General features: G+C 34.5%; 1 long non-coding RNA gene across 1 annotated transcript in view; it reads right to left on the bottom strand.

The window, feature by feature from the left end:
- LOC117656012 (uncharacterized) overlaps nucleotides 1-20,432 on the bottom strand; it is a 51,137-nt gene extending 30,705 nt beyond the window's left edge. Inside the window, exons 1-4 of the long non-coding RNA XR_004588846.2 lie at nucleotides 20,372-20,432; nucleotides 19,826-19,907; nucleotides 18,923-19,038; nucleotides 17,151-17,239 (exon numbers count right to left, since the gene is read on the bottom strand). This is a non-coding gene — a long non-coding RNA (uncharacterized LOC117656012). The remainder of the gene's footprint in view (nucleotides 1-17,150; nucleotides 17,240-18,922; nucleotides 19,039-19,825; nucleotides 19,908-20,371) is intronic.
- Nucleotides 20,433-22,109: the final 1,677 nt, after the last annotated feature.

The following is a 22,109-nucleotide window of genomic DNA, read 5'->3' as shown; positions in this document are numbered from 1 at the left end:
ATACTATAAAGTGGGACTTTCGAATACTTTCGATACCCATTGTCATCAGGGCACTTGGTACCATGTCCAAGAATTTTATAACATACATCAGCAAATTGCAGCTTCCTGCAATAACACCAGCAGAACTGCAAGAAATTGTGCTACTTGGAACATCATACATCTTAAGGTACTTCGTTGATACCTAGGACGCTGGCAGCAATCCGTATCAATCATTAGCAACAGTCAATGGTATTTGTGGTGCATTTTTAATGTTCATTTGACTGAGTTTCAGAGCTAAAAGATTTAGGCTAAAAAATCCAGAGAACAATTTGCTGTTCAGTCTTCCTATCTTCCTACTCTTCAACCACTGTTATTAAGAAATGGTTGGATTTGGACAGCACTGCATGGTATTACTCATGGTTTGAAATGACAATGACTTGGTTTACCCCATACAAGGAAATGTATTGTTAGCTTTAGATCCTGTTTTTCCTTCAGAAGCCCAAAGCAGTATACATAACATTCCCTCTACCATTTATCCCCAGTAATAATATTACTCGGTGGGGTTGATTGGATTGAAAAATATGGGATCAAAATCACCTAGTAAATTTCTGGCTGAAGGCTGAGAGATGCAATACCACAATATTATGGCAATATTTGAACCCAGATGGAATGGTCAGCTTGCCTCCTTTTTATACAAGATGATCTTACTATTTGTTGCTGCTGCCCTCCCTAACTTCATAACAGATCAACAATCATTTTCATTTTGGGGAGGAGATAGGGCAGAACTTCCTCCATTCTCCTTTTCTCACTATAGATAGAATGAAGCAGCTGCTTAGCACTTTACTAAGAAAAATAGGCACCAAACAACTGAGCACCTTGTTTGTCTTCTTTTCCCTTGCAGAGAATAGGTGCTCAGATCCTTCTTGCATTGTCTCACCAGACAATATGCTAAGCATCTTCTTCCCTTCATTAGTTGTACAATCGAAACTTACATGCAATACCAATGGATTTACATTTTTTCCTTTTTCTTTGTTGGATAACAGTAATCTCATGACAGCACTGTATCCAAAATTAAAAGTTAAGCCATGTATTAAAAATTAGATACAAGACCCCTTGTTCTAACCCAGCTTTATAATATATTTTTTATATATTTAGATATTAAGTCGTCAACTAATTAGGAAAATTATAATACCCACATGTATCTTACTGCAAACTGTAGCCACCATATTCTCAATTTTTAAAACTATATTATCAAAATAATGTTGCTTTTTTAAAAGGAAAGAAAGCACTAGAATATAAAAAAATCACCACTGATGAAAAATATCATCATATTTACATCTCACTAGAATTAATCTGGTGATATCAATATAATTCACAGCACTTGGTTTCCCCATTCTGACTCTTAATTTCTTGTCTGAACATGGCTTTTCCCTAATGATTGCTCGATTAAAGTGCTGCAGCTTATAATTATAATTTATAACTCATTTAACAGACAATGTTAGCTAATGCCAAGCATGTGATGGGAATTTGTGAAGACTGGGTAATGTACAACCTAATGCTTCATTGCCAAGACAACCTCACTGAAATTATTCAGATAAGTAAATAAAGAAAACAAAAACATGTCTGAATGGATTTTTAAAAAACCAAACCATCCAATAATGCAGTTTCCTACTAATACAAATCAAGCATGAAATCAAATAACTGATAAAACAACTCGGGATATGTGCATTATGAATGGTTCATAGATTGTCACCAACCACATCTCAACTTTTAGGAAAAGAGGAGTGATGGAATGCTGGAAAAGCTAAGGAGACACTGTAGTTTTAGTTGAAGTCAGTGTTGCCAATGAAAGAACTTCCATGTTGAGCAATGAGATCTTTGGCAAACGAATGCTCCTTTAGGAGCTTTCAGGTTTGAGTAATATAATGCATTATATGTTGTCCAGTTCTTGAAAATTAATTTCAGTAACTCCAAAATCTGACTAAGATTTTGACGTTAGTGGTATATTATACCAATTTTGGAGGGTTCATAATGACTTCACATTTGTTCCTAAGCTGATCACTTTTAAAATGCTTAATAGTCTAACATTGCAATATCTGAAAACAGATACTTAGCTTCTTTGAAAATAAGATAATCTTTAGTGTTGAAACGTTCTCCTGTCTAATTTGTTATGTATTTTTATATCCAGACTTTATTAAGCAGCTAAAATTCATATGCTACACTTCAGGCTTCTTTAAATGTTTAAGTAACAGCTAAATAAACTGTTAACTACATAGCCAAAAAACAAACTGCTGTATGCATTTCTCAATACAGAAAGCTCTACTGATGCAATTAATAATTAGCAATCAAATTGAGACTGAGGTTGAATTGGTGGGTTATAAATACAGTTATAATTATAATTGATAACTCAATAGATGTTTCTGAGAAAGAATAGAGAGACAGTTTATAGGGGTTATAGGAGAAAGGGCTGCAAAATAAAGGACAAAAATAGTTCATCCTATTTCTTAAGATGGTCAGGCTTCCTTCTGATAATTTAAATAGCATGTTGAGGCCTTCATTCAACTAGTGTCAACATATTTCAGTTCTTGATTATTGACTTCAACATAACAAATCTTCAGCTTAAGTTGATAAAACAGTTACAAAAGAGCAAACACGCTTCATCTAGACTTCTCCAACACACTGTCATTCCTATGTATAGACTATCAAATCTACAATTACCAACTAATTTGGTGAGCAATGGATGTTGATATCCTATATGTTGAAAAGATGCTAGGTCAGGAAAAGCAGAAATCACAATAATTAAAACCAGTAAGGGTGGGCTACTGGTGGTTAGACTGTGAATAGATTATTTTGGCTGATTCAGTCAGCTCTGCTTACCAGCTTCAAAATGGAGTGTAGGAATCCAAACAGCCCAAGACTTTGAAATACATTTTCTGTTCTTCCTCCTTTTATGTCCAGTTACCTTTTCAAATTGTTTTTTTCTTTCTCTTTTATACTCTCCAAAAGAAGTATTAAATTCTAATTTAGACAATGTTCAAGGACCAAGTCCTTCTCTGATAATTAGACAGAACCTTAAATATCTGGTGTCCATCTCTCTTTGCACAGGGATGAATCTCTAGTTAATTCAAGACAAGGCAGAAAGAATCACCATGCAAGATGAGACATTTTAATGCTTTCTGCTAAAGGTGTACATCTGCAGAACGTATATCATTCCAGTTTCAGAACCATCATGATCACCAAAGGATCATAGGGCCAATCCTGAAATAGCTTCTTTGTGCGCACGCATAAGGACTTTGCCCATTTTCAACATTATATTATACTGTAGTGATAAAGCAGTCCCACTGCCTGCCTGCCTGCCTGCTTGCTTCTATAATGGATTCAAAGACATGAATAAAGCGCCTTAATTTTCAAGTATTTCTCCCCCCTTAAATTAATATTTGAAAAGAAAAGAAAATAGCTTGTTAAGAAAGAACATTTCTAAGGTTGCAGCTTTTGCATAGAGGGATATAGCTTGGTGGCCTCTCTTGTTATAAATGTTCTAGTACCCATCTGATGCCCACTTATTTATGGATTTTAGACTAAAAGCTCTTTTTTTGCCAGTTTTCTTCACAAGCACTTATCTCAACATCCTCATTAGATGGTTTTTCTCTTTTCCTTTCTTTTCTTTTTTACAGGCTTATCCATGCCCTTGGTACTTCTTTTTGTTCCTTTCTGCAAAGGAAATGGCTTTAAATGATCACTCTCCACCAGTTCCAACTTTTTTTTCTTTTTTGTAATTAGCTTTATTTGAAGACCAGAAACCAGAAAAGACCAGAATGAAATAGTAATAATAATAATAAAAAGAAATCTCACTATTGAACAAAAGAGACAGTGTTCCTTAGCAGACTCATATGCTTTGAGAAGTGTGTACAGAATGGGTTAGCATGTCTCCGTTTTGAAAATTAGTCTGTTAAAGTCTGTGTTTAATAGAAACTACATAGATGTAAAGAGGCATGGATAATTTTTGCTTGTAGAATATATAGGTTCTACAAAATTAATTTGATATATTAAATATTCTAAATAAATTGCACCAAACAAAAAAATTAGAACAGAGCTAATAGGGGCACACACAAATGAATTTTAATCTTATGCCATAAAATTAAATTTATAGAGTTTCCATTTATTGGGGAAAGAGGAAACTGCTAGCCTGGTTTTCATAAAGGAAACAAACTTTTTAAGCATTTTCTTGTGTGGCTTATAGGTATATAATAATAGTCCTTATGTGGAAATCAGTTTCAGTGGCTCATTGATCCAATGATATAGATGATGAATTGGTATCGGAAACAAACAAATATTGGTTTATAGGAATTACTGGAATGAATAAAACTATTTTTTTTTACTCAAGACACAATATATAAAATCAACATATATTTCCTTGAACTAATCAAGGAACTAATCAAGAACTACAGAATTCTATGTGATGTGAAATATTTTTAATGCAATGATGCACATCAGGCTTATGGATTGTTATTAGTAATTTCCCCAATGTTTGGAAGACTAGCACAGAGTTCAAAAATATTTTACAGATGAGTATATATCCAAATGAAAGGATATCATGCTCTGATCTTGGATAGCTCATGCAAATCCACCAGTCAGATTCATTGGGACTATATCTCCTATAATCCTTAGCCAGCCCAATACAATTATACCAAAGCACAAGCAGCATGAGTTTAAGAAAGTTCTGCAGATTGATATAAAAAAGATTAGTACAATATTCAGTGCCATGCACAGTGAATTCTAGGTACAGTACATCTATGTACAAAGTGCATGTGTCCAGCCAAACATTTTTCAGTAATATGTTCACAGAGTATGGGGTACCTATGGTAATAAAGCAATTAAAAATAAAAAAGGGGGGAAAGTTTAGATTTTCTAGATCTCTGCAATTGCCTGATGGTCTCCCATCCAATTACTAACCAAGTCTGACCCTGCTTTATATTTCAGAATAGGAAAACAATAAGAATATTCTGTATTATGCTACCCATTGCTATTTTCTTAGGGATTTTTGTTGTTGTGCGATTCTCTCTTTCTAAGCTGGTATACTTCTTTTTTTCGAAGGTGCAGCTCTTTACCACAGCAATATGATTTCATCCCATTAAATAAAATATTTTTGGTGGTCAAGAGTTGCAAGTCATAGAAAAACTAAATCATATTCTTGATATATGTTCCTAATTGCATGAAAAAGTCAAATATTTCTTTGAGCTGAATTCAGCTGAAGTGGCTATTGGATATAATCATAAAAAATGTAACTATTTCTTTGTGTTCAAAAGGAAAAAAAAGAAAAAATATTCTGTAAAAAGTCTGGAATAAAATCATCACAGTTTCAGCTACCCAGCCTCCCTCATTTTATAACTATAGTAGTGCAGACACTAGAAACATCTCTTCTGGCCTTCCCCACAATGAGTAAAATGTGTTTTAAAGTGCTATTAGGTTTCTTAAGGGCACTCCAGCTTTGCTGCAACTTACTTTATCCAACCATAGTAGAGAGATACATAACAATGTTCTTTAAAAATTAAAAATTTAAGGGAAACTGAACGTACATCCTACTGTCAATTCACTAGGTTGGCATCAAATTAGTATTCCAGCACTCTGTCAGAATGAACTAATTTTGCAAAGTTTATGCCCTGTAGAAAAGCTGCTGATATGTACTACGTATATCATATACATTAAGATTATGTTTGTTCTGGGTTTGTTCTGAGGAAGGAATGTGATTCTGAAAGACAGTATCTTAAGCTACACAATGAGAAACAGCATAAAAACAAGCATTAAAGTACTGATAAGGCATAATAATTGAAAACCATAATAATTAACAATGCCTCCTCAGTCTCCAAGTGGTAGTTCAGCTTTCCAAATGTATTCAGAATTTTGTTTCTAGCATTTACAAATACATCTGCCAAATATAATAATGTTCACATAGACTACCATATTTGTTAGCAGTAAGTTTTTCCAGATATAAATATACAATGCCGCACATCATCTGCAGGAAAGTAACAGAGCAAGATAGGTTCTGATTTTCATATACCACTATTTTAGATATTTCTTCTAAACAAAAACAAAGATGTTTGTTTGATCACACAGCCAAGACAACAAGATTATCTCTAAAATAATTCTACTGTTTCCAAGGACACTTGGGGTAATGGAGTGTATCCATTTTTGGGACAGCAACTACCTTGAAACCAAAATTTCCCTGATTATGGATACAATGAAGTTACTGTGAATCCTTAATTCTGACATCATCAGCAGTTCACTTCAAGTCAACATCAAGGTGACACCTTCATCTAAGTAGCCCCAATCATCTCTTAGTGAAAACTTTCTCCTGAAGTTACTAATTCAATCTACAACTTATAACTTTATTTATATATGCTAATTTCCCATACTGTTAGTTGCATCACAATGGTGATCTACATTAATAGTATATCATCACTGTGATGACTGAGTGACACTATAAATCACTAGCATGCATCTAAATCAGGGGTGCCAAACTCAATTTCATTGAGGGGCTCATCAGGACTGTGGTTGACCTGGGGGGGGGAATGTGTGTGGCTGACTGGGTGTGCCAACCAGGTGAATGTGGCCAACTGGGTGGGCATGGCCAGCTTGATACCATTCCCAAAACTGCTGGCATGTTTCCTCTTCGCACTGGGTAGACCGGGTTGAAGCCACATTGGCCTGATCTTTCTTCTTTGCATTGGGTAGACTGGGCCAAAGCTACACTGGCCTGATCTTTCCTCTTCCCCCTGGGTAGACTGAGCCGAAACCACGCTGGCCTGATCTTTCCTCTTCACATTGGGTTGACCGGATCTGGCCCGTGGGTCTTGAGTTTGACACCCCTGATCTAAATCAGAAACCGAGCTGTAAGATTTTATTTTCTAAGTTATTTTAATTAGGATTATATAATGGCCTGCAAGAATAAATTTAAGAGAGAGAAGTAAGAGCAGCAGTCAGAGCAACAGTCAGACAAGAGTCGCCCAGAGTCCCTTGGGAGTTGGGCGGCATAGAAATGCAAATAAATAAATAAATAAATAAATAAATAAATAAATAAATAAATAAATAAATAAATAAATAAATAAATAGATAAATAAATAAATAAATAAGTAAGTAAGTAAGTAAATAAATAAGTAAATAAGTAAATAAGTAAATAAGTAAATAAGTAAATCAATCAATCAATCAATCAATCAATCAATCAATAAGAGGTATCTCAGTTCACATAAGGAATAAAGATAGAGGAAGCATCTCAGATTTCTAATTCTCTAGAAAATAAAGGTAGGGAAGGGGAAAACTTGCTTTCAGACTTCCAAGATTCTGTTACTGTAATTTTATAATAAAGGTAGCATTAGTACTCGGGGTTTTGGTTTCCTGGACTACCTCAAAGGACTCTTATACCTGCATAAAATGTAAGGCAGAATAGAGTATTTTATATATTTGTAGTGATGTACGATTGACTAATCACAATCTTTGGACTTGCTCTGAAAGAAGCAAAGAAACTTGCCTACATGTAGTTGTCATCTTGCAACCATAATTAGAACTGAAATTTCAGTGGCTAAGGAATACAGTTGCTAAGTGATCACATGATCAGACCTGATTTTACAATAATTACAATAATTTTACTATAGCTAAGTGAATCACCATGCTCATTAAACAAATACAGTTTTCCCCATTGACTTTGCTTATTGGAAGCTAACTGGAAAGATCACATATCACAATTTGATGCAGTTGTGAATGCAAGCCAGCTGTCCTGTCCCTGACTTGTGATCATGAGATGGTTGGGGTGGTGCGATAATCATAACTTTAAGGATGGACTATAAGTCACTTTTTTTCCATGCTGTTGCAACTTCAAACCATCTTTAAACAACTAGTCATAAGTCAAGGAGTACCTGTATTTATTAAATGAGCTATAAGACGATTGTGCATACTTCAGCAATGTTTGTTTCCAAAGAAATTCATCAAAGCTTGGGTGAGCAGAGCATTTCTGAGCTATTTTTGAAACAGCCAACCAAATCTGGAGAAAAGGTTTTTTCCCCCAGATTTCCAGAAAAGCCTGGAATAAGGTGTTGCTCTTTCAAGAGCTACATTAGCTTCACAGTAATTAAAGTAATCAGTTTCCAAGGTCCATGAGAAAACCTGGGGAAAATGACTTCTTTAAAGAATAGTAGAGAGCAATAAAGATGATTACACTGGGATTAACAGTGAGCAAAATAGGGGATAGAAAAAAGAAGATAGAAATGAGAGAAGAATATGTTATAGATACCTAGACTTGAAATAAGGATTGAAGCTAAAATATATGAAAATTAGATTATGTAAAAAGAAAACAATCAATGGATATAATGAATTAATTTTTATTGAGATGTTGGATGGTACTATCTGAGAAAATTGATGGCTATAATATTTGGGATATTGTTTAAATACCTATAACAATTGTAATAATTTGAATATCTTCAATAATACATTTATTTAAGCAAAAAGAAAAGAAAATTGAAATGATATAGGATTATACTAAATAAGACTTATTTAAATTGGCTTTTATATAAATGGTATTGTTAAATAGACAGAATTTAGGGAAATAATGATGAATTGTATTATGTTGTGTTATTTGAATTAAGAACTTTGTTTAAATGTTAAATTGGTATATTTTCAAGATTAGAGATAAGATTTAAATTTGATGAAGTAATAATTAAAGACTTAATGAATATTATATGAAGTAATAATAAAATGTAAGGAAGTTCTAGAAATGAAAATAAGATTTAGAAATATGTCCTTGAATTGTATTTTTAATAGTGAGTATTTGGTTGACTGGTGGATTTGGAATTGTGAACTGTATTATTAGGTACTAATTGAATCAAGATTTAAAGTGGATTAATAGAAGGGTAATTGCTTTGATCAAGTTAATATGAGTTAGCTTTCTATAAGAGGGTAATAGTTGAGATATGTGATAAGTGTTATGGCAAAAATAGAATATGTTAAATTCTGATAAAGATGAACAAAAAGTGGTAGAAATTTAAGACCGGATCAATGCTCTGTTCTGAAAAGATGTATTGTATGTTTATTTGTGTGTTTTTTTAAAAAAAAAAATTGCAAAAAAAAAAAAAAAGAATAGTAGAGAGCAAGTGTGAAGCTCAATGAGTAATCCAGAGCATTCAAAATGATTTTTAAGTGAGCATAAGACTATTAGGTTAAATAAGTAAATAAGATAATAAATGTATATTGAATACTGAATACTGTAAAGCTTTACCTAAAATCTAAATATGATCATCAGCAGGAAAGAACAGAATTACAAATAAAGTAAATAAATCATTGTTTTCTTATAATATAAATTCAATCATATTATTTCATTCAATTTATCATTAACTCTTCACATGAGAAACAAGTTCCATAAGACAACTAAAAATTCAAGAAATGCCATTATTTAGTTCTTTAGTGAGTCAGTTTGGTCTAGTGGTTAAAGTCAGTGGTGAAATCCAATTTTTTTTACTATCAACTCTGTGGGTGTGGCTTGGTAGATGTGGTATGGCTTGGTGGGTGTGGTTTGGTGGGCATGGCAGGGAAAGGATACTGCAAAATCTCCATTCTCACCCCACTCTGGGGCCAGCCAGAGGTGGTATTTACTCATTCTTCAACTACTCAAAATTTCCACTACCGGTTCTCCGAACTATTCAAAATTTCCGCTACCAGTTCTCCAGAACCTGTCAGAACCTGCTGGATTTCACCCCTGGTTAAAGTAAGAAGCTAGAAACCAGGGAGCTGTAGTTCTAGTACCACTTTAGCCATGAAAATTGACTGGGTGACCTTAGGCCACTTGCTCTCTCTCAAAGTGTTGTTGTTATGAGGAAAATAGAAGGAGGAAGGTGGATTGAATATGTTCACTGCATTGAGTTATTTGTAAAAATAATAAAGGCAGTGTAGGAAGTTAGCACCCACCCCTCTCCTAGGAAAATGAGAGATATTTTGGGAAATATTAAAAGGGCAGACTTCCCCAAAAAGGGAGGCAGAAACTCAGCTCCCCCACCCACATCTTTGTTAATGGGCCATTAAGGCCTGAGCCAGTCCATTCTACATATCAAAGATAGGATTAGCCCTCTACCCATCTAGCAACAGAACTTACTACATGGCACCTGGGGAGATTACATCAGGCCCCAGCAAGTCTCAACCAAGTCTGGGAGACAGACAGCCTACAAAGTTAGCTAAGACCCCCGCCCCCCTGGGAGTCAAACCACCAATCAGAGTGCATTTCTTACACAGGAACAGGAAACTCTAGGGTGGGGCCAGAGAGGGCATAAAACCAAGGCAGTCTCAGCATCTCTACCCTTTTCTGCTCAGGAACTCAAGCCATGTGATTCTGCTCAGGAGCTCAAGCCATGTGATCCTGTCCATCATTAAACCATCTTTCCAAACAGTCTCCATGTTTCAGGTGTCTTTTTCCCCACTTGGAACTGAACCTAAAAGGATATTTTTTCCAACAGCAGGAAATACATACATACATACATACATACATACATACATACATACATACATACCCATTTCTAATGGGTTTATAGCAGCAGTGAAATCTGGCCAGATCTATCCGGCTTGCATGAACTGGTAGCGCCGGCAGCGGGAGGCTCCGCCTGGGACATCATTACGTTCCATTTTTGACCCTCTGCGCATGCACAGAAGAAGCACATACACTCATATTCCTGAACTGGTAGCGAAGGTAAGTGCATTTCACCACTGGTTTATAGTTGCTGAACCATTACACTGAGGAGAAGAAGTGCCTATACAGGTTTTGAATGTCTAACTGTACTTGCTAAATTTCATGGCATTTGAATCTAAATTCTACAAAGTATACTGCATACTATTCCTCTAATTACACATTAGAATAATCAGAAAATGCTTCAGTGATTCTTGGAATTATGCAGTCCCTCTTTCTTTCTGTGGTGGAGAAGGCTAGAATTGGTTATATTAACTGAGCCAACTTTAGAAATACGCTTTCAAGTTAAATATTCTTGGAAAATTGCAATAAGGTACAGTATAGCAGTAGATGGCAGCAAAATCATTTCCTATGTTTCTTTGCTTCCATCTTGTGGTCATCTGCTTTTTTGTAGCTCAGATCTCATATCTCTAAGTTTAATATTTTGTCTGATATAATGCTTACTATAAATGTCTTTTTTCATGGAATGTAAAACTAATAATTTAGAGAAGTTATAAGCCTCTTTTTATTTTAAAATGTAGTATTATATAAGGATGGACGTGAGGAATGAAATAATAAAATATTAGACACTAAGTTTTAAACAGTTGTTTAAACAACATGCATTACAGGAAAGAGTATAATTTCTGAAATTAAAGTAATGCATAGTCTGAAGTCATCTTTTTAGTAATAAAGGCTCAAAACTTATTATGACTGAAATAATTATATTTTTACCATCCAAAAGATTATCTGTTTTTACTGTATGTATCCAATTATATGTCCAAGAGACACTACATAGTTTTAGTTCCTGAGAAACATGCTTCCCTTACCTTGCACTCCCTACTCACAAAATTACTAAAAGTACATGACCTCTAAGAAAAATATGATTGTCTTACTTGTTATATCTGCAACTTCCACTAACAGTTTTGCAGATCTAAAAAAAGGGGTTTGACAAACTAATGTTTTTACCTAATGCTAGATAGTATTTTTCTATGCTTTAGTGCCATTCACTGTCACTCCAGCATGACAGCACAAAGTGTTTAGTTGGAATAAGTGGTTTTGTGTCCTTTGATAATACAACATGGTTCCAGCTTTCTATTCAATACAATTTCAGTTCCACCAGGAGTGGCATAAGACATCTTAGTATTCCCAGAGATTTTTAACCTCTGGCGCATGATGAGGTTTGTGATGCACTCAAATCATTTGGATTGGGTTCAGGAGGGAATAAAATTAGTCAGTCACTTTTTTCCCCTTTTTTATACAACCTCACGCCAGTCTGTTTTGAGCAGCGGTTATTTTGATTCCCCCTTTGAGTTCTCTAGGAAAGTCTTCAGTAAATTCAAGATTTGCCAAGATGCTGTTAGATAATGCATTCTTAACTCAAATGCATCATATTCCCATTACATAATTATTCAATTAAAGGTCACATGTAACATCTTAGTAGTAAAAATTCTTATAAGATAAATTGTGAGCAAGTGGAACTGAAAACAAGCCATGTTAAATGATTTTCAGCTGGGTATCAAATTAAGAGATAATTTTGTATTGAGAAAACACATTGACATTAATATACAGCAAGGGTGTATTTGGTTTTCCAAGGTCAGCTCAGATATCTCATTCAAACAATTCCCGATAGTTTTAAAACTTCAGTGAACACAAAAAACCTTTCACTTTCCAATGTTCTCCAGTTTCTCTTAATTAATGGAAGACCTTTAAGAAAAATGAGGAGAAAATGCTGAATGTTCAAGCTCTGATTCTGGAGAATACATTTATGCCCGGGGAAGTCTGTGGGGGCAAGTATTTTTGCTTTTGCTACAAATGTTTGAAATGGAATTGCAGTCCTTTATTACATTTTGCAAATTAATTATTTTCTCTTAAGTAACTTAAGAAAATAAACTTTCAAAAAAGGACTTGGTACTTAGGTAATATCTTGACACATACTGTATTACAGAAATCAAAAGAAAATAATAAAATTACTTTACTTTGTCTACTTCATAGACAACTGGGCTTCTTTATGCTCTGTCTGATGATGTCCATAAATATCCTTAAACAAACAGAACAGACATTTATGGACATCACCAGAAACCCAATTGTCTATATTATGGTGTAAAGATGTAGAAGAGCTCAATTATAATAGAAAATGTGTCTTTTTCTGTGCGAGAAGCCTCTAGTCCCCACTCAGCTTGCAGCTGCTGCATCTTTGCTGGAGAATAATCCAAGGGTCACAAGCTTGAAGAGAAGGAAGAAACATATGCAAACTCAGAATGAAGTTCCAATATGAAATTGGTTTGGTTTGGTTTGCTAACAGACACCAATGGACAGATAATAACCGATTTAAGATTTAAAGAAAAGAATACATTAAAATTACAGTATTGTAGTTAATAGTCTGTACTCAGAAGAATCTCTAGTATTTAAAGATGAAGCTAAATCAGTAGAATAGCCAAATTGAAGACTACAAGAATTAATGGAATATCTTCAAAAATATAAACAAAAGAAGAATAAGTAAATGTTTTATCTGTCAGACTTCGATGCTATCTCAAAATAAATGAATTTCCAAACTGCCAATCTTTAAGGAAATTTTCTCTTTATTCGAGTACAGCAACCGGATCAGGTTTGTGCGGTCAGGACTGACCTTTGCCCCCCAATCCCTCCCTTTCTGATCACCAATTCTCTGCTTCTCATTGGCTATCTTCCAAGTCACTCTCCTGACTTCTTCCCTCGTCAGTTCACAGGAATGTTTCCCCCCCGCTTCATTTCCAAGGAGACCGAGCTTCAAAGGGATTTAGCAGGCAAAAGTTTAGGCTTATCTCCCTCTTCTATGTCAGCGCTGAGATGCTCCAGAGCAAATCTGGAGAATCACAGTGTCTAACAGATAGAAACATTAATATATCAATGCCAACAGAATGTGCAAACTAATGAAAAATATCAGTTTTGCATGTTAGCCAAATAACTTTTAAAAACATCCAACATAAAGCCCTATATGGAAAGTAAAATTCTAGATGTTCCTTAGCATTTTAGGAAATGTTAAGGAACAGGAAACATAGTACTGAAAAATCTTGCATGAGCAATACCGAAAATAATTCATTTTGTACCTTATTGATAAAAAAAATGACTTTTGATTGTGTTGACCATGTTGACCTGTGGAAGGTTCTGGGGGAGGAGAGGGGAATCCCAGAACATCTCATTGTCCAAACACAAAATCTATTCATGGTGCAGGAAGCCATGCTCTGAACAGAACATACAGAAATTCCAGGTTGGCAAAAGAGAGGAAACAAGCTGTACCTTTTTCATTTATTCAACCTATAAACTGAATATCTGAGGGAGGTTGCATTGGAAGATGAAGAGTGCAATTTAAAACTGGAGGAATAAAAAAATAATTGGCACTATCCTGATGATACTACTTAAAATGGAAAATGCAAATTATCTGGAAGCTGAAAATGCAAATTATCTGGAAGCTCCAGTAATAAAAGTCAAGTAAAAATGATACTGACATAAAGAAAGTCAAGCTAATGACAACAGGTTCAGCAACCAATCCAATAAATCATCAAAGTGGGGTCTAGCTTCTGTGTTTCAGAATTGGCTACCACCAGTAAAGAAATCAGCAGTCAAAAACTATATAACAGACTAGCACAGATGAGCACCAATGAAAGCTTTGGAAAAGATAATCAGATATTGTGATGTGTCTATATCAACCATCATCAGAACCCATGCAGGCAATAGTTTTTCCTGTGACATGAAAAGCTAAAGTTGGCTTCTGAACAAGTAGAACAGATTTTTTTTAAGGTTTTTACATTTTAGTGATCAAGAAGACTCTTTGAGAATACCATGGAAAGCCCAGAAAGCAAACAAATGGATCATAAAACAAATCAATCCAGGATGCCCCCTTGAGGCACAAATAACCAGGCTCAAATTAGCATATGTTGGACATATTAGACAAAGACTATAGTCCTCTGAAAAGTCCATAATGCTGAGAAAGGTGGAAGGAAAGAGATGAAGACATCCAGCAACAAGGTGGATGGACTCCATTGAAATGGAAATGGGTCCACAAATTCTTGGAGTACTAGTCACTAATATCAATAGTTATTAGTATTGATATTTGTATATTGTCTAAATCAAATGCAACAACCTTAAGTGCCAGCTGATGGAAAGCAACAGCTAAAGAAGTAAAAAAATAAGTAAGGTTGTTGGGAAAATAAGAGGAGGAGAAAGTATTAGGTATGTTCACAGCTTTGAGTTATTTATAAAAATAATAAGGATGGATTTTTAAAAATTTAAAAAGGAAAAGAAACATACTGTTTTCTTGCCCATATTTGTCCACAATGAGACAGAGGACACTGAATTAGGTGGGTTTTATCTGATCCACCATGACTCTTCCTATGTTCTTAAATGCCTGAGAAGCTCTCTGACCTTGCAGAATTCCTTGGTTGTATAAATTGGATCAACTGGCAAGAATGGAACAGAGGACAAATGCTGGCAAGGCTCAGACATACATGGCAAAACATTTTTTTAACAAAAGTCAAACTTCAGTAATAAAAGCAATTCACAAAGGCAGTTATTATATTTTGCTAAGCAAAAAATTAGTTTTCATCTTTTATATTTCGATGTACAATTATGGTAGGTAATTTAAGAAAAGAAGGTATGTGGATAGATAAATGGGCAGACAGACAGAAAGAAAGAAAAATAAATGTTTCGTAACAGAAAAGATTATTAGGAATATCATTATAGTGGACTGAAATTATTTGCTGTAAATATGTATATGTTCATATCTAAATGTTACGCCATAATCTGATGTTATATTTCCAGGCAGTGGTGAAATTCAGCATCCACAAGCTTATGCCTCTTTTATCATGGGAATTGATTCATCGCACTTCAATCAGTCTTTTGGATCTTATCTGAATACAGATTAAGATCCTGGAAAAGATTTACATGTTTGTGCAATAAAGAGGATGCACAAGAAAAATAGATTTGACTGGTGATAGGCTTTAGCTCCAATACCAATTATCCATAAAGATGATTTGCAAAAGATTATTTAAAAACTGGATTAAGGCCATTTTCTTTTTCTTAATGTAAAAAAAAAACTACAAATAGTCTTAATCTTCGCTTTCTCTTCTTCAATTTACTTTGGCAATGACAACATCAAGGTTACCACTATGAGGCTGTTTTAAAAAGACATAATTGGAAATGATGGGTGTGCTTGGCAGTAATCTTTTACCAAACTAACCAAAAATCAGTTTCTTGATTATAAGTTAATTGCACAAATCTGGCTTTTCAGTTTAAAATGCAAATAGGCTTGATAGTTTATTTTAAATCAATATATTTTAACTTAGCTATTTCATGTTCATATATTCTTGGTTATTTATTTATTTGATTACTTTTAATTCAACGAAGTCTTAACTCAAGTAATCACTAGCTCAGCCTCGCTCAAATGGATGCTTGATGTTCTGCGGTTAAGTTCGACCGAGCCTGATAAGAGTCGTCATTGCATACAGTATTAATTTGGGAAAAGCAGTTGTAGAATTATATGTCATGCTATGTAACTATGGTGTGCACCTGGTTTTTAATTACCCCTCCCCTATTTTTTCAAACACTATACTATTGCATTCATTAACAGATGTAGTAAACTATGAATGAACACTATTGTTTATTATTGTATTTTATTGTAAATTACTTTTTATTACCCTGAAGTAAATTTAAAGTTGTAATAGATAAATAGGATTATGTGATCCAATATAAACCAAAAAAGTAAGAACACATATACAAACTTGGCTGTGCTTATTATAGTACTGTTGTTCATAATCATCAACAAGTTAAATGACAAAGTCTGGCTAACTAGAAAAGAATTTGATAGCATTACTTTAATAGAGTATAATTGCAACCAATTTACAGTCCACAATCATTTTAGAATCAACATCTGACATATAGTGATTTTAGCATGTTATTTATTTGTATTCTCTTCTGGGCTGCGTAAATTTAGTTCCTGATTAATTAAGAGTGATGTGATTCTAGTATTTCAGCTGATCCATAGCCCATCTATCAGGTCTATGAACTTGTCCTTAGTATCTAATTCTCTTCCTTGCTTTGCAATAATTATAATTTGGACTATAGGTCAAATCAAATCAAATCAAGAAAATCAAGCAAATTACCTATCACAAATTGTTTCTAAGTCAGAATTGGAAGCCTATTTTAAAGCTTGATTTTCAATTCACTGTTGGCAGCAAATTATTGTTTTCTGGTAATTGTCATTTTCTTGTATTAGATGTCACAGCATACACAATTACTAAGAGAGGGAAGTGGAACATGTAAGAGGAAGAAACATTGCCTTAATGAGTTAACAAGTGATTCATGCCATCTGAAAAAGAAATCAAGAAACAGATTTTGAAAAATCTCAAGCGTACAGTGAGAATTCACAAGTTTCCAAAAGCAGAATTATGAGATCTTTATACAAAGCTGCTTATTTTCCTCTGTATCTGCTGCATACCTTCTAATCTTCTCTGAAGAGTTGACAGAGAGTAGAGGGAAGATTTGGGAGATGAACTTGGGTGGAATGACTGAAGGTCCTTGATCCCCCTGCACAAGCAAATGTATAAGGAAACTTAACATCTGAAGCCTTTCTAGAGAAACTTCATCTGAAGTATGGCATGCACACAATAAGCCCTGTTTTTTCCTATTTCCTGCTTAAATAAGTATTATTGTTGTGTTTGTTAACACAACAAACATGACAGCATATGCAAGCACTTACAGAAAAAAAACCAACTTTGTTCAACTTCAGCAGGTGTAATTTGAAACATCTGAATTAATGAAAGAAAGCAGCATTTGCCAAATATGGCAAGAAAAGTAGCAGCATAGAAGTAAGGAAAGTAGGATACAAAATTGAGCAGGGGAAGCTCCATTGCTATGAAAAAGAGAGGTTGAAGGAGAAAATAGTTTAAAGAGAAACAGTTTGTCAAGAGAAGCAGTTTGTCAAGATATCTAAAACAGATATAGATATCTGTTTTAGAACACCACGCCAGACACACAAAAAGCATTCAAGACTATTTATGAACATTTGGAAGACATTTTTGTATATATGCGATATTATAGATTTCTGAACATAGTCAAATTCTATATAATCCAAGTATCAGAGTTAAAAACAAATTTGTCAATGACCAATAATTATAATTAATTGGCCATCACAGATCAAATTCCTCTTTAAACAGTCAAGAACATGTTAACAGTGCCAAGCATGTAACCATGTGGATGAAGCAGCTGTTTGTTCAGAAAGAAAGAGCTATTGGGGGGGGGATTAGGGTAGTGAGGCAAGTAAAAATCCACAAAAATATTTTTATCTGGGAAATCTAGATAGGGACAAGAAAAACATGGGATACAATGCTAGATAAGAATCACGAAATTCAAAATGAAGTCTTGGAATTTCTCTGGAAAATACAATATAAACACAGCAAGTTTGACCAAAAGTGGACAAATGCCTGGACTCAAGTGTAGTATAGTTACTGAATTCCAAACAGTGACATTGAAAGGACTAAATGTTTTGTTCATTGGGTGAACAAAAAACAGCAAATATAAATTTTGGCCGTTGAGTAGAAATTCTTAATAACTTGTTTGATTGCACACTTGTCTGAGGACAGGAAAATAGAAAGAAGAAAGAGATCCACAAGAGTGGGCAACCTCTGGAAGAGCTGAACTACAGAGTCAACAATCCTAGCAAACATCATCAGTAATAAGAGTTGGCTAGAGTTGTGGTTCAGCAACATCTGAAGGCTTGTAAGCCTCTCATCCTTGTGCTGCATACTAGCTTTTATGATGTCATGAACTGTTGTGATTTGGGCAGAGGTATACAATTCATAATGGGATTGCTTCCTCCCAGCAATTGAATTTAATTTAGCCAATTGAAAAGTTCAGTTTTCATTGTTTTTGGTGGCAAGTGGAATAGTACTTAGTTAGGCAATACACATTCTACATTGTGTATCTAATCAATGGAGCTATGCATCTTAACTTAATTTAGGATTCATGGATACTTATAACTAATGCAATCCAAATCCCTTTTGTTCCTGGGATTCTTCCCAGTCTTTCCTATTGAGTCACAATTTCCAGAGTAAAATGGAACATAAAAAATACCTTGAGCTCAGGTACCTGGTGTGTGAAGCAATTCTTAGATATAATCACTTTTACATATATTAAATATTTATATACCATGCTACAAGACCAAGTTTTGCTATGGCTTTCAAATCTTTAAAGCACAGGTGTCAAACTCACCACATCACATTGCCATCACTTGACGTTTCGTGTTGTTTTTCCCATTCATGGAACTGGGGTGGGTGTGGCCTGCATGTGACACATCCGGCTTGTAGGCTGCCAGTTTGACACCCCTACTAAAATATTAGATATACAGACATAGCAAAATACAACAAAAATACACCATCTGTTGAATTACAGAAAAGAAATTGATTTTTAGTTTATTAAATGCTGAATCCTAGTTGTAATTCTTTGGAGCCTGTTAATTATATATTTCATTATTTTCATTATTTTCACAAGTTAAAATTGCCCTCTCCTTGTATATAAAACTTTGTACAGCATTGTCCCTCAGTGAAATCTCTCCTTATAGAAATGTTTAGATCTTTGGAGCTGCCAGGGGGAACTGAAGCAGCTGTAAAGAATATGACAAATACATTCTAAGGACATTTTTCTGAACGGTTGTTGAGAGAGAATTGGGACTGAGGGGACTGCAGCGAGATAACAAAGGAAAAGCTTGAACCATTCTGTCACACATAATATTTAGGCAAATCCCATATCACAATATTAGCTGAAAGTAAAGCCTCCAGCTGGAACCCTGACTCAGGATTGGATAGCTAAAACTAGATATAACAAGTTAACCATACATCTGTATTCCTCCCTTCTTTCCAATTCCCTATTAAATATGTACATGTTTTTTATCATTCATTCATTTCTTTTTCTATCTGTACAATCAAGCTAGCTACTGATCCCTACTTTCTGGAAAAGTGAGGCAGATATTAAACACAAGTTGTTGAATAAATAACTAAAATTCAAAATAAATTTGCACTTTCTGCTTGCTCTAGTACTTCTATGGGCAACTGATTGCTTAAATGTAGAAACAAGTGACAATGTTCACTCTGGTCAATTGTAAAGCACTCTCTCTACCTGTTTCAAAACTACTGTTTGCCAGCATTTTCAAGTCCTTTTTCATTTTAGTAACAGCTCCAGCTCTGATTGGCTAGAAAATCTGGAATATAAGAATAAAAGAAAGACCTGTATACTTTAATTGCTTTAATTACTGTTGAGAGCAACAAATGTATAGTAAGGAAGAAAAAAAGGTCTGCATTTATGTCAGAAGAGAGAATTTGGGAAAGGTGTGAAGGAATCCATTCACCCAAACACTAGGGAAAGAAACTAGGCAAAGCAAGGGGACTAGCAAGCAGAGTAAAAAAAAAGTGGGGTGGGGAAAGCAATGAGAAGATCTAGCCACATATGGGTCAGTCAGTATGGTGAAACAAGAGGTTGATTAATGGAAAAATTATATAAATCCCTATTGTCAGTGTAACTTTGTAAAATAAGTTAGATAAAATAGTGAATGGGCAAGGTTACACAATGATCTCCAATGGCTAAATGAATATTTGAACCATGATTTTATTTTATTTTCATTATGGTTAGTCATTTAGATAATTAACACCACTCATATTTCACTACCTCCTATTCTCTTCTGATTCAAAGCCATTTCAATAAATTTTCACTCTCATATTCCCTCCCCACCAAAATTGGTACATAATTGTGTAGGGGAAAATTGTTTGTTGTATTAAAATACACAGAACATATTCAGTTAAAATAAAAATTATTTTACAAGGATATAATTTGGCTTCAAAAACTAAAGGATATACTGGGAAAATATGCCTTTCATGACCTACTCATTTTTGTATATGGCGAAGAGCTTTTATGAGCTTCATTTCAAGCTACATCATAGTATAGCAGTATGACATACGGAACTGGGCCTTTGTTCTAAGCAGCCAATCACTGGTCAGAGAAGCAAGTACTCATTTGAATTCTTACCCTTATAAAAGAGTACAACTAGGATGAAGTCACAGGCATTTGCAGGCAGACAGGCAGACAGGTAAGCAAGCAAGCAAGCAATCTTGGTATATGAAACAATGGCTTCAAGGAGAACAATGCGTAGAAGACCACGATACAGAGTAAAAGCCAGACGGAGAAGACATATTGTCCGAAAGAGAAGGATGAGGAATAAGAAAAGGTTCCGAAGGAACATCCGCTCAACTAGAATGACTTCCAAATTGCCAAAGAGATTAAAACCCAGAAAGATCCGAATGACCAGAGATGCTTGGGGCATGCTGCATTCTTATGTGGATGGCATCTACAGAAAAGTCTCTGGGGAAGCTGAACGCCTGAGAAGAAAAGATCGGCGTCCTTCCATCATTTCTTCAGATGTGCAAAGTGCCCTGAGGCAAGTCATGCCAAGGAAATACAACAGGCGACCTACCTACAGCAAAACCCGCTAGAAAGCTAATCCTTTCCCTTCTTTAAGGTGGGTTTAAATCTACAAACAAAAAAAGAAGGGAAAAGAAAAAAAAAAACCAGCCTGAGAGAAACATTAATGTTCTGCCTGCCTAAAAGATCAAACGTGGCCTTCAAATTGCCAAAGAATCCTGTAACCTATCTTTTTTTTTCTTAAACCAACCTCACTACCTTATTATTTGAAGAAGAAAAAGATCTAAGAGAGACCATCACTACAAGAATGTTGTCCACCATAATAAAATCAGACTTCCATTGAAGTATTTTCTATTATGCATGGAAGCAACTATCAGACTATAATATACCAGCAATTTTCCATCTTTGTGAATCTGAGTCAGCAGAAAGAGAATACAGATGATACATAGAAAATACAGGACTATGTGAGGTGTACGCTGAAGGAATGTTTCCCTTGCAATAAAACAGGATTGGCAGGATTATTCATGGCATGTGTTTTCTTCAAACCACAGCTTTTGAAATTGTTTGCCCATGTGTGAAAGGGTAAATGGCTAGGTAAACAGATTGTGTTGACCCAATTTATAGCGGAGTAAGCCATACTGTCCTGCTTTAAACATAACTCATAAACTAAGAGATCACAAATTTCCCTGGTCTGAGGCTTGCACACTTTTCAGGTGATCACACACTTCAGAATATAGTGGGTAAGACCAGGAGAAAAACTAAATTTGATTTTATATTTATTGTTCTGCTTAATATAAATATAGAAAGTATAATTACTTCCCAGTCACATTTAATAATGTTATTTAAATTTAATCTTATATTTTAATAATTTAAATTTAATAACTATTAATAATTTAGTAATAATTTTTTTAAAAAATAATTTTTTGAATTTGTAAGGCTGATCATCAAGCAACTCATAGCAGTTCCAGACTATGTTAAATACTCAATA

Source organism: Pantherophis guttatus, chromosome 4 (genome assembly GCF_059756535.1).
Source record: "Pantherophis guttatus breed Tessera chromosome 4, ASM5975653v1, whole genome shotgun sequence".
In the NCBI taxonomy this organism is placed as follows: Eukaryota; Metazoa; Chordata; class Lepidosauria; order Squamata; family Colubridae; genus Pantherophis; species Pantherophis guttatus.
Note: the sequence above shows the minus strand (reverse complement) of the source record. Positions and strands in the feature narration are given on the sequence as shown.